Below are 8,549 nucleotides of genomic sequence, written 5' to 3'. Positions count from 1 at the left end.
GAACAATGTTCCCGACTATTGCTTTTCCGTTTTAGCATGTGCTAAAACAACAGTCAAAGAATCAGTCCTTGATTATTACAGTTGTTTTGGACTCATCGTTCTAGACAAAAAAATGACTCGCATATATAATTGCTAAGATTTCGCTAACTATTCATCGTTAATTAGAAAAGAAGAAAGGAAAAACTCCAAATAAGTCAGCATTTTGCTTGATATGTTCTAGATATGTATAGATTGAGTTTGCTGGATGGATCATGACATCTTTTGGAAGATCTGATATCTGTGGTAGCAGTAATCATGAATCTTGGATCATTCACCGGAAGAGTCAAATTAATTCCGCCGATATGACAAGTGTGATATAAATCTGCTTGCCAAAAGATGTGCAGTATGATAATGAAGTTCAGTGATGACCTGAAGGGCAAAAAAGCGACCATATTGTTAACCATGCCTGCCCTTTAAGCGCCAACATTATATGGTACTGAGGACATCTCCTTCGTCGTATTGCTTGCAGATCAAGACTTGAGAAAACCCAGTAAATCTTGTTTCCTTCTATTAAAGCAACATGATGAAAAGTTCCGAAATTTAATTTACCCCCATCATTATAGGTAGGTCTAAATGCAAAGTCACTGATGACTCGGAGTCTTCTAAGTTCAACTTCCTCTTTTGTTTTCTCGCGCTCTTTTCAGCCCTCTCGTGGGAGAGAAAATTTGCGTTGAAACAGGAAAGTACAATGATTGAAACTGGGATAATTTGCTTAAAACCGTGAGGTGGAAAATGCAAAGTTAAGAAGACTCAAGTCCACGATCTTTACTTTGGTTTTTGTTTTGTTGTGCTGGGTTCAGTCTCTTAATTATGGCGGAATAATTAGTGTTAAAACCAAAAGTCAATAATGACAGCGGTTTATCATGCACGAGCTAAGGGGGGGAAGGAAAAAAAAAAAGAAAAAAGCAAAGAACAAGGAAAACGAAAGCCACAAATATATACACAGTGAAAAAAGTACACAAACAGCAAACAAACAAACAGAGACAAATTAATGCCCAGGGACCTAACTTAGAATTAGTAATCACAACTTTGAAACGTGATGCCTTTTCTTTGTCGAGTGCAGTAACAATTAATTATTGGCATGTGCACAGAGATAATTGAAAGTTACGTTTCGGCAAGTAATGATATGTTTTCAAAGATATGAAAATGAACTCACAGGGATGAGAGAGATGGAGGGAAGGAGGTAACCAAAAATAAAGAGAGCAAAGCAGGCACAGTCAATAAAACTTGAATTCATTTGCAGTGTTCATGGGAGGAGGAAGACAGGTTAGGTGAGACCAGATTAATGATGTTCCAGGTGGAACACGTATGGAGCATGCGAGATTCACATGAATGAATTGTTAAGGATTGAAACCTATTCTTATCCTGCTCCTGGGATGCAAGAGAAGCGTTCTGTATTTAACTTTAGTTATATATATATACACACACGCAATGGAAAATAATTTCCACCGTTTCTGTGAGGATGATGATGATTGTTGTCTCGGCGAAAAAAGGAGGCAAAAAGAGTCATAGATTGTCGTTTAAGAGATGACACGAAGGCCAATTTGAAGCACTAATGGAGCAGATTAATGATCGTGAGAGATATCTGTAATAATAATTCACGTGCAGGGTAGGGGATATGGGTCCCAATCACGTAGATATGTGTATATTTATATAGGCATGGTTGGCAAAAACATGAGAGAGAGAGAGAGAGATCCTTACTCTTTTTTTTTTTTTTTGGACCAAGGAGAGAGATCCTTACTCGAAAAATAAATAAATAGGAGCAGTTACGCAGTATTTGGTACAGTAGTGGACATTAATTTTGGTCTGAGGGCAAAGTGGGGAGAATTGAGAAACGAGTTCGCAGGTGAGGTCAAATAACGAGAGAAAGACGGTGGCACCATACTAAAGTGTCCTTTAATTAATGTCAAGAAAGGCTGCTCTTCATGCGGTGCTTGTTCTAACCAGAGAGTGACAAATTTGAAGCAAGTATCAAAAAAAAAAAAAAAAAGGTGGTCACCAACACTCACAAAAAGATAGTACGTGTGCAGTGAGGTTGTTGTGGCCCTATAAATAAAAGGCCAATGCCCTGTTGCGTATGAATTGAGTACAAATGATTTGTTTGCCTGGGGGAATGGGTGGGCCCTGTACGTGCGCTTTGGTCATCTTTTAATTGAATGGGTTAGTTAATTTGCCAAAACGGCCACCCAGATAACATAATATAAATATATATATATTTGTGACGATTTATTGGCTTTTTTTTATTTTTCGGTGCCCGGGACGATCTATCGACAACGTCTTGAGATTTATTAATGTAACTAGAATTATCTGGTGAGTAGAATGTAATGAGATTTGAATTAGGATATCAATTTGATAGGAAAAGAATTAGACGAGTTAAATCAGTACGTATATGGATGGTTTTCTCCTCTTGGATAGTGTCAAATATGTACATTTGGCTCGTCTTGCAAGCATGAAAAACAAAAACTAGAGTTGTCAATTTTAAAACATGGCCAAAAATAATAAAATTTTTAAAAAAATTAATTTCAGGAATTTAAAATGAGTTTTAAGAATCCACGGGTGGCAAATAAGGAATTATAGATAATTGGAACGGGGGTAGGGTCGGAATTGAGGGCAAGCGGGCGTGAGGGGCGGAGTTTGAGTACGGTGGCGAAACGGAAAGCAGTTCACAAGAAAAGGCGCATAGCCGTACGCGTGTGAGGCCATGATGTAACCGCACGTGTAACTGCTGCTCACGTCATACTCCCTCTGCTAACAAAACGCACAACCCCCCTTCCCCCCAGCACGCCACCCATTTCCCCCGTTCCTCAGGAGTCAGCATGCCTCATCAATTTTGTGTCTGTTTAGAAAAACTTATAATAATTTATAAATAATTTTTAATAATAATTTTATAAATACAAGATAAATATATAAAAAAAATTTGTTCTGACTTAAAAAAAACATGGAAGGCGGGACGAAGTAGGAAGTGAATGAGGTAAAGGGCGAGAAGGCGAGGCGTGTGCAGGCACTGTGGCGTTAGCCAGTTTTGGATAATTGCTTCTCTAAGAAGCTACTCACGCCGTGCGATGTGAGACGCGAATCAGAACCAGATCTTTTCCTCGTCACCCATCTCCATGAATTACTATGATTACACACCAGTACTAAGTAGTAACTGTCCCCGTAATTATGCGCCTGCCCGCCTCACGTGCTCCTTCATCCCACACCCCCGGCCCCACCCCATACGACAATCTCAAAAACTATGTTTGTTTGAATGCTTGCATGAGTGCTTTATCAGAAATTTTTTTATAAATCAAGATAAATTTTTTTACATATTTATTTTATGTTCTTTTAATTCTAACTATAAAATTTTTATGTATCATAAAATTATTTTTAAAATCATAATTTGATTTCTATTTAAATTATTTATGACTCAGGAGCAAGCGATGCGACGCCTGATTAATATCAGTGGTGCCGTACATATATATATGCTACGAGTATTTGATCGATATGTGTCCTGCATGCGGAGGGGGAGGAGAGGGAGGAGAGGGCACACATGGGACATGGGGTAGTCTAACGGAAAGCCAGAAACGGGGAAAGCGTGTGCCCTTCCCTTCCTACGCAATCCTCCAAACCCCCTTAACGACCCTGTCGCATTTACCCCTCTTCAGACACTTCCTCTTTTTACAGTCAAACCCAACCTCATATTACTTTCCTTGTAAGTTTATCCCAACTCGTCTACGTCCGTACGGATCACATCGCAGACACATGCTTCTCTTGCTCATTTTTTATTTTTCCCTGCCTCTCCCCGCACCCCACTTCCTGCCTGGGACTGGTCCCCTCCCCATTCCTCCTTTGCTCCCGCTTCTTGTTTTTTAAATCTTGCCTCCTCTTGATTATCATAAATTGCTGACATACTTTTCATTATTAAATTAAAAAAAGCACATAATTTTTAATTTTAATGAAAAATAAAATTAGAAAGCAAACATTTCTTCTTGTTCATATTAACTAGTACTATTACTGTACCCTGTCTTAATATAAAATTTCGTTTAACTTTTATGTTGGTCCTAAATATAAGATCTCAATCCATTTTGTCTCTCATATTTACTCAATTTTTTTCAAGATAGTCCTTCTAATAATTATAGTTTTAACCAACATACTTGATTAGTAAGGATATTTTAGAAAGACAACACGTATTTGTAAACTACTTGACTTCTTTTCTTAATTTATTCAAATTAGTCAAATGGCTCTTATAATTAGGACCGAATAATAATATACTACCTCCGGTCCTTAATATAGGATCTCGTTTGATTTTTATTTTGATTCTAAATATAAGATCTCAATCTATTTTGTCTCTAATATTTATGTATTTTTTCAAAGACAGCCCTTTTAACAATAGTAGTTCTAGCTATATACTTGATTAATAAAGATATTTAGAAATAAAATATCTATTTATGACAATAACTAACTTTTTTTAAATTTCTTCAAATTAATCAATGATTCTTATAATTAGAATCAGAGATATTACTGTGCGTACACCGGGAATGTCACGGGGTGCGCACGCAGCTGAATCGCTGATTGGCCTCGTAAGATGAGAATACATAATTTGGGGGGGATATTAAATGTACTTATTTTCACTGTTTACTTCCTTTTATCATTCCCAATGGAAGCATGAGCCTGCTTTTTGTTATAAAAAAAAAACAGAAAACCATCGTCCTTTTGATTGGTTACACCCGTGCAAGTCTGCAAGGCAACTTTAAAACCGGTTCAAAATCCTGCTTCCCAATGTCTGTTGCTCTGTTTTCCCCTTTTAGAGAGGCTCCAATACGATACACAGTACTCACATCGTTTTTTTCCCATTATAATTTTGGGTCATTGCAAGCTGGACATTGAAAGAAAATGAATTGAACCCAAACTGTAAGATCACTGTTTATATCAATATTTTTTTTACAGTGCAAACAAAATCATGATTTTAAAAATATCTTTAAAGTATATAAATAAAAAAATAAAAAAATTTATCTCGATTTATAATAAAATACTTTTTAAAATCACCTTCTTTAATAATCCAAACACCCCTTTTATTTGAAACAGAAAATGAGGCTCCCATGGCGGACATGTGACAATGGGTAAAAAAGCCAAAATATCAAATACTTGTTTAATACTATTTTCGATTCTTAATATAAAATCTTATTTGATTTTTATTTTGGTTTTAAATGTAAGACCCCAATCTACTTTATCTCTTATATTTATACATTTTTTTCAAAATAACCCTTTTAATAATGATAGTTCTAGTTAATACACTTGATTAGTAAGAACATTTTAGGAAAGACAACACATATTTCGAACAAATAACTAACTTAACTTACTTCCTTAATCTTCTCAAATTAATCAATTGACTCTTAAATTAGGACCGAAGATAATATTACTTATGAATATGTTTTATGTAAGTTGAAACAAAACTCCTCACACATTTATTTTATATTTTATAAATTATTACTGGAAAGCTCTTAATAAACCATTTCAAACCAACTACAAGCTAAGGGAATGATGATGCTTGTGGAAGCAAGCCAAGATGTTTTATACTTACCGTTTCGTTCTTTTATTTAGAGGGTGTTTAAGTAGAAATAAAATTATAATTTTAAACATATTTTTAAATATGTGAAAAAAATTTCTTGATTTATAAAAAAATATTTTTTTAAAAATACTTTCTGAGTTGCTAAACACGCCGTTAATAAAAAAGGGGTACATAGGCAGACAAAGACAGATGATTCAGGCCTGTAGGGGGAGTTTTTTCGTTTAAAAAATGCTCTTTAAAAATGGTTTCGCGTAGTTTGAAATGAATTTTTAAAAAAATACTTACTTTAGTAAAAAATACTAATTGAAACCAAATAAGAAATACCTGGCATCCAGCCAACCCACCCACACGAGCGCTTCTCGGGTTGCATGTAATCCACATATCACAGACTCTGCTCCACTTCAAATTACTTCTTTTATTATATTTTCTCACGGAGACACTCAGATCCGTCTCCCCGGCTATAAGGACCCTCCCCTTTCCTTTGTTTCTCTTGCTTTTTCCGCAGCGAGAAAGAGGAAATCGGAGTGAACCCTGAACAGAATCTTGTGTGGGCTCCCTGTTTCTGCCTTTTTGTTATTGCTCTCCTCCTTCTCTCTCTAGTTCCCACTGCGAAATCTCCCATTTTATTCGCTATTCCATTCGACCATCCCTCATATTTGAAACACTCTTCTTCCTTCCCGTTCTCTCTCAACTCCACCGCCAAACCATTGCCCGTCTCTCTCTCCCCCACAGTCTTCTGCGGTACTCCTTCACAGCTCATCTCATGGCTGAAGGAGGGAGGGAATTTGCAACGCGATTGTATCCTGTACCTTTTTGATTCGGATCCTCCTTACATCTGACTAAAGATCACATCAGTTTGTCTTTTAGTCCATCTCGTATCAGGAGGAACCTATTTGGGGGTTTTAAACGTCAGTCCTCTCGGTTTCCTAGCGTTTTTGTCTCTTGTTCTGTGTTTCTTGGACTTCTGTTTCCATGAGTTCGCAAAAGTTCAACAATGGGGGTGACGGTTTTAGTGGGGACGTCAGTCTTTTGCCACCAGCTCCCTCTTACGCCTCCCCTCTTATCGTTCGAGCTCCTCAACTTTCACTGTCAAACACTTTTGGCCGGACTGGCGGCGAGATTGGCTTTCAGGTCCTGAGCCCCTCATTTCCCCGCCCCAGGTGAAGAGGGGAACAATGAGAGGCAACGGTGAAGCTGATGGACCTTCAGAGGCCCAGAACAAGGGCTTGCCTTTCAAACTTGGCGAGGAGGACATTGAAGCCAAGAGCTCTTCTGGCTCCAGGAATGGACACACAAAGCTCTGCGCTAGAGGCCACTGGAGGCCAGCTGAAGATGCCAGGCTTAAAGAGCTCGTAGTTCAGTACGGTCCTCAAATTTGAACTTGATCGCCGACCATCTCGAAGGAAGATCAGGTAATCCACAGCCCTGTTGTAATGTTTCCGGAAGTCGTCAAGCTATTACTTTACTGATTTTAGAATTTGACCGTTTTGAAGGAACTGAACCCCCTTGCTTTTGGTTTCTCTCGATGTATTGTCATCGCAGGTAAAAGTTGCAGACTGAGGTGGTTCAATCAGCTCGATCCCAGAATTAACAGGAGGGCGTTCTCTGAGGAAGAAGAGGCGAGGTTGTTGTCTGCTCATAGAATGTACGGGAACAAATGGGCTATGATTGCCAAACTGTTTCCTGGGAGGACAGATAATGCGGTGAAGAACCACTGGCACGTGATAATGGCCAGGAACACAGAGAGCAATCAATTGGCTGTAGGAGGAGGAGGTCTTGTTCGGAAATCATCCGCCCAAAGGCTTTAAATTTGACCCTCTCAAATAAGGCAGTGAGCGAATCCACCAACTCCAGCAACCTCATCGATGAATCTGCCTCATCCTCCACTGATCTCTCCCTCAGTGCCACATTGTTCCCAAACCCGAGCCCCCAGGGCCACGGATCGCTGATGGGTACGCTTCTCGACTCGTCTTTCGTTTTTCATTACGTATCTCATTATCGTTTATGTTAAAACGGGGGGATTTTTGCAGGTCTATCCAATGAGATGAAGTCGAGAACTGGGGACGTGGGATTCGACAGGATGTTTGTCGGTAGAACGGATTAATGAGGGAAGAGCACAAATGGGGAAGCTGATGGGAGTAGTGGACCAATCAAATTCAGACTCAAACTCAGAAATCTCAGTATCTGAGTCAGTGGCCACCAACAGGACGAGCCTCTCAATTTGTGGGGAAAGTGAGAACGGGGGCGATAACATGAACATGCCATTCATTGATTTCCTCGGGGTAGGAGCGTATGATGATTGAAAGAAAAGGCCTAAATCGAGAGTGTGGGTTGGGGGTCACTGTTCAGTCAGGAGCACCATTAGGGTCCGTAATACAGTAGGAGTTGCAGAAAAAATGGGGATGTAGCAGAAGTAGGTCCTAGAGGCACTCCATTTTGTACAGTTAGTTTCACAAAAGGGCAAAAGGCACCTAAAAGTAAAAGGCGAACTCATGACAGGGGAAGTGGGGAAAGAAGGAAAAAACAGAGGGTAGGTCTATAAGAGTATGAGTTTGAAAAATATAATAAGAAGACATGCCTTGGATTTGGACGGGGGCAGAAACAAGAGGGAGAAAGGGAGGATGGTGGGGTTCGTTTTGGGTGATGTTGTGGACTTTGGCGCTTTATTGTGGGTAAAGCCGAGGTAGGTTGAATTGGATTAGACGGGGAGGGGTGGAATGAATGAAAGTAGTGGAGTCATTTATAATTGGTTGTTTACCTGGAAACATGTGTTATTGGGGTTTGGCACTTTTTCAACTGGGTAAACGTTTGGTATTGGATGTTTGACCCTGTTCTTTTACATGTACCGCCCGTGACAATTTATACTGTATAACTCCACCTCAATATTTTATATGCTTAACCAATCGGATCCTTTTCGTTGCAATTGTTGTGGTGTTGCATTACATTTTTTATTCAGATGAAA

The 8,549-nt window shown here is 38.9% G+C and overlaps 1 pseudogene; it reads left to right on the top strand.

Moving 5' to 3' along the window:
* The first annotated feature begins 6,744 nt into the window (after positions 1-6,744).
* Positions 6,745-7,890, top strand: LOC114719942 (transcription factor MYB54-like; annotated as a pseudogene).
* Positions 7,891-8,549: the final 659 nt, after the last annotated feature.

The sequence above is a fragment of the Neltuma alba genome, unplaced genomic scaffold, assembly GCF_004799145.2.
Source record: "Neltuma alba isolate B1F8T4 unplaced genomic scaffold, ASM479914v2 tig00011960_pilon, whole genome shotgun sequence".
NCBI classification, from domain to species: Eukaryota; Viridiplantae; Streptophyta; class Magnoliopsida; order Fabales; family Fabaceae; genus Neltuma; species Neltuma alba.
This window is presented reverse-complemented; position numbering and strand designations above follow the sequence as displayed.